Consider the following 5338-nt stretch of genomic DNA (forward strand, 5'->3'; position numbering starts at 1 on the left):
TAAGTTTCATTTTTGAGGAATAAGGAAATTCTAGAGCAGCTCGGTTTACACACTCACTGTTTCAGCATGATGAACAGTCCTCCAGTGCACTCATAACCTACTACAACACATCACATGTATCTATTCACACATTTCATCCAAAACAACTAATAATGCATCCAAGGCATGCAGTACAGTACATGTGCACGTGTGTGTTCCCTGAGAAATGAACTCATGACTGTCATCTTTGATTTTACACTACACCAGTTCAAATACAGGAACAAGTGCCCAGCAACTGGCTAACTGCTACATAAAGTTTCAGTTTCATTTTACATGTCAGCGAGCACTGAAAGGACTGAAGCAGGATTCTGAAACTGAGCATTTCATGACCTTTCCCTCGAGTTCCTGTGTGACTTCAGTAAGGTTTGACTGGATTTTATGATCTCTGTCAGTCCAGTGCTATAGTTTGGGTATTGTTGAGTTTGTTTAAAATGCATTTTAAGTCACTTGTTTACCCACTTGTTTTTTCTTCTTCTTCCATGTTTCTCTTCTTTGTTCTTCTCTTCTATGAATGCCATCAAGAGTAGACCTTAGTGTCTGATTTGTGGAGATAAGCATTTTCATGAGAACAGAAACACCATATTATAGTTTTTCCTCAACCAATTTTACACAAAATAACATAATTTCTCTCAAAACAATTAACACAGCCAAGTACCTTAGCCAAACAACTCAACTTTACTGCATTTTGAAACCAGATTTTAATTTGAAAATTCATAGTAAAAGTATCAGACCTACACACTATTGAAAATACATACTTATCATAAAGTTGTTCAGTGAGGAGTTTTGTTAAAGGAATAGTTAATCAAAAATGAAAATGTGCTAAAAATGTGCTCATCCTCAGGCCGTCCCAGATTAGGATGAGTTTGTTTCTTCATCAGGTTTGTAGAAATGTAGCATTGCATCAGTGTCTCAGCAATGGATGCTCTGCAGTGAATGGGTGCCGTCAGAATGAGAGTCCAAACAGCTTATAAAAACATCACAATAATCCACAAGTAATCCACACCACTCCAGTCCATCAGTCAACATCTGGAGAAGACAAAAGCTGCATGACTCACATACATATATACAGGTGCATCTCAATAAATTAGAATGTCGTGGAAAAGTTCATTTATTTCAGTAACTCGTGTATTAAATAAATTCAATGCACACAGACTGCAGTAGTTTAAGTCTTTGGTTCTTTCAATTGTGATGATTTTGGCTCACATTTAACAAAAACCCACCAATTCACTATCTCAACAAATTAGAATATGGTGACATGCCAATCAGTTAATCAACTCAAAACACCTGCAATGGTTTCCTGAGCCTTCAAAATGGTCTCTCAGTTTGGTTCACTACGGCTACACAATCATGGGGAAGACTGCTGATCTCACAGTTGTCCAGAAGACAATCATTGACACCCTTCACAAGGAGGGTAAGCCACAAACATTCATTGCCAAAGAAGCTGGCTGTTCACAGAGTGCTGTATCCAAGCATGTTAACAGAAAGTTGAGTGGAAGGAAAAAGTGTGGAAGAAAAAGATGCACAACCAACCGAGAGAACTGCAGCCTTATGAGGATTGTCAAGCAAAATCGATTCAAGAATTTGAGTGAACTTCACAAGGAATGGACTGAGGCTGGGGTCAAGGCATCAAGAGCCACCACACACAGACGTGTCAAGGAATTTGGCTACAGTTGTCGTATTCCTCTTGTTAAGCCACTCCTTTCTCAGATAATATAGTAAGAGAGTGGACAGGAGGTGAAATGGGAGAGAGAACGGGGACAGGATCAGAAAGGACCATGAGCCGGTATTCAAAGTCTGGTCACCCGAAGTCCAACTGCACTGCACTGCATGAGACTACTGGCTCTAAAAAACACTATCATCTTTAAGCCTCTTTGAAAACCCTTCTGCAGAAGCTTCCCATGCCTCGAGAGCCAAACTTTATTCTAGTCATCCTAACATTAATATCTCACAAAACTGAAGCAGCCAGTGTCACACAGAAAGGAGTCAAACACAATTCCTCAAAAAGCCAATAATATTTGTAATATGCAGTACCAGGTTTATTAGATAACCATATTAGGAAACAAGATATAGAAGAGGAGAAATGCAGAGAGGAATTTGATTTTTTTTTGTATGTGTAAATCTAGCAGCAGCTAGAGTTCTTACTAGAACCAGGAAGTATGACCATATTAGCCCGGTTCTGTCAACACTGCACTGGCTCCCTATTAAACATCGTTTAGATTTTAAAATCCTGCTAATTACTTATAAAGCCCTGAGTGGTTTAGCACCTCAGTATTTGAACAAGCTCTTATTGCATTATAGTCCTCCACGTCCGCTCCATTCTCAAAACTCTGGCAATTTGATAATGCCTAGAAAATCTAAATAAACTGCGGGCGGCAGATCCTTTTCCTATTTAGCGCCCAAACTCTGGAATAACCTACCTAATATTTTTCAGGAGGCAGACACACTCTGTCAGTTTAAATCTAGATTAAAGACCCATCTCACGTAACACACTAACACATTTCTAATATTCAAATCCGTTAAAGGATTTTTAGGCTGCATTAAATAGGACAACCAGAACCGGGAACACTCCCCATAACACCCAATGTACTTGCTACATTGTTAGAAGAATGGCATCTACGCTAATATTAGTCTGTTTCTTTCTTATTCCGAGGTCACCGTAGCCACCAGATCCAGTCCGTATCCAGCCCAGATGGTGGATCAGCACCTAGAGAGGACCTCTAGAGCCCTGAATGTCAGCGGAGATCAGGACAACTAGATGAGCCCCAGAGACAGATCCCCAGTGAAGACCTTGTCTCCAAGACGGCCACCGGGACAAGACCACAGGTTGTGCAGTCCTCTGCACAATGTGACATTGCTGCAGACTGGAATTGATCTGCTGGTTTCATCTGGTCAGAGGACAACTGGCCCCCCGACTGAGCCTGGTTTCTCCCAAGGTTTTTTTCTCCATTCTGTCACCGATGGAATTTTGGTTCCTTGCCGCTGTCGCCTATGGCTTGCTTAGTTGGGGACACTTAATATCCAGCGATATCATCAACTTGATTGCACAGATACTATTTAAACTGAACTGAGCTGGATGATGACATCACTGAATTCAATGATGAACTGCCTTTAACTGAAAATTGAGTGTTTACTATTATCATTTTGCATTATTGACACACTATTTTCCTATTTAATACTGTACAGTTGCTTTGACACAATCTGTATTGTTAAAAGCGCTATATGTAAATAAAGGTGACTTGACTTGACTTATAAATCCCACCTTTTGCATAGGAAGTGGCAAACACCTCTTTCGGGGCAGGTTTTGTGCATACGCAACAGTTATAAATGAGGCCCCTGGACTCTCTCGGTCCTGCCCTGTGTCCAATAAAGCTGTGCCTGGATTCATTTAATCTCTGTTCAGTGTGTGTTTCCTGACAACCGCAACCTAATAAATTATCTGTCTGTACAAACTGAACTACTTGTAGTAGTAGAAAATGTCAAATTGTGTGTCTTTTCTCAAGTGATCAAAAATGTCAAATGTTTTGGAATGGAAAGTAAAATTTGATAGAGCAACAGCATCTCACTTCTATTCACAGCTGACAGAAATGACAAGTGGTTTTAACTCCTGCCCTATGTCTGAAATCTCCCCCATACGCTTAAATAGGGTACTATTTGAGGACAGGCATTTTTAGTGGTGTCCAAAACCTTAGTGGACATTATTGAGTGCACTTATTCAATCACACAATGCACAGCAATAACGAGTGTACAACTGATGCATGCTCAACGGCTAGAGAATACCCATAATGCACTGTGAGAGTCATGCACCGTGTCTCGCCAGAAGATGGCGCCTGTAGCAGAATCATTTATCCATCCATTTTACAAAGCACTCATCCAAGGCGTACAGCATAATCCAATACACTACAGGTATAAATTCATTGTAAATTGATTATTAAATTGTTTAATGAAAAAAAACCCATTTAATTTAAAATATTTATACATCATTTCCAAGACAGAGTTCAAGATAAATCCTTTCATCTTACTATTGGTGCTGCCAGTTTGCCAGTTTCAAATGATTATTAAACAATAAGCACAAACTGCAAAAGAGGCAGTCCTTCCGGTGCACTCAGTGTCCGATGAGTTTTCATTCACTCCTTCAAATGAACTGTATTAGTGGCCTAATTTAGGGAATAGTGAATGACGAGGGTATAGTGAGCAATTTCAGATTGACTTTTGCTCTGCTCTTTGTTTCTCTGTCTATTCTTCTGAAACTGCAAATACATTAACAAGATGTTTTGTAAGCCGTAGCTGTCACGTGTATGTTCCTGTTTAGTTCCTGTTTGTCCTAATTTGGTTTGATTCCTGTTTCCTGTTCTTGTTATTAGTTAATCATCTGTTCATTCTGTTCACCTGTTATGTTTCATTATCCCTTTTGTCTCCACTCCATTTAAGCCCTGTATTCTCCTGAGTTTCTTTGTCTGGAATTGTTCATGTCTACATTTGCTACGTGTGTTTTCCTGTTTTCTTGGACATTATTAAATACTGTATGTTTGAATTGGACTCTGCGTCTCCTCGTTCCTCGCTCCGTGCTCCTCACAGTAGCAACCCGTGACAGAATTCCAGACCGATAAAAGTGAGCGGTGCCTCTCCTCCCCGTGTTTTTTCCCGTTTTTAGTTTTCCCTTGTGTTCGTCCCGCGGCATGGAGATAGCCGCTCGCTTCTCAGCCCTAGCCCGCAGAGATCTCCGCTTTGTGGAATATGCATGGGAGTTCTGCGGGATCGACACGAAAACGGCGCTGGATGACTCGACGCTCAACTCGCTGTTCTGGATCGGGGCTAATTACCATTGCCCAATGGACCTCCCAGACATCGTCAAGCCCGCCGGCCGCTGCTGACTCGGTGCTCTTGGACATGGTGCTACCTCCAGAGTTCTCGGCTCCTATCCTCACCCCAGAATCCACTCCAGAAAGTTCTCCTTCGTCTCCGCTGGTCCCGTCCAGCTCTCCATCGTCCCCTGAGTCTCCTTTATCTCCGCTGATCCCGTCCAGCCCTCCTTCATCTCCTGATTCCCCCGAGTTAGCCAGCCCTGCACTTTCAGAGTGCCCCCCAGAATTCCTTATTTTCACCAAGAAATCTTTTTTGGGGGGGCATATAATATGTTCCCGTTTAGTTCCTGTTTGTCCTTATTTGGTTTGATTCCTGTTTCCTGTTCTTGTTATTAGTTAATCACCGTTCATTCTGTTCACCTGTTATGTTTCATTATCCCTTTTGTCTCCACTCCATTTAAGCCCTGTATTCTCCTGAGTTTCTTTGTCTGGAATTG

At 41.3% G+C, this 5338-nt stretch overlaps 1 long non-coding RNA gene across 1 annotated transcript; it reads right to left on the bottom strand.

Annotated features, from left to right (window-relative positions):
- Nucleotides 1–558: 558 nt before the first annotated feature.
- On the bottom strand, nt 559–5096 carry LOC107566944 (uncharacterized). The gene is made up of 4 exons (XR_001606572.1): nt 4965–5096; nt 3233–3237; nt 3121–3124; nt 559–568 (listed from the first exon to the last, which is right to left on the bottom strand). It is a non-coding gene; the product is annotated as an uncharacterized lncRNA (long non-coding RNA).
- Between the last annotated feature and the right edge of the window lie 242 nt (nt 5097–5338).

This window comes from Sinocyclocheilus grahami, unplaced genomic scaffold (genome assembly GCF_001515645.1).
Source record: "Sinocyclocheilus grahami isolate Dianchi unplaced genomic scaffold, SAMN03320097.WGS_v1.1 scaffold1116.1, whole genome shotgun sequence".
Classification (NCBI taxonomy): Eukaryota; Metazoa; Chordata; class Actinopteri; order Cypriniformes; family Cyprinidae; genus Sinocyclocheilus; species Sinocyclocheilus grahami.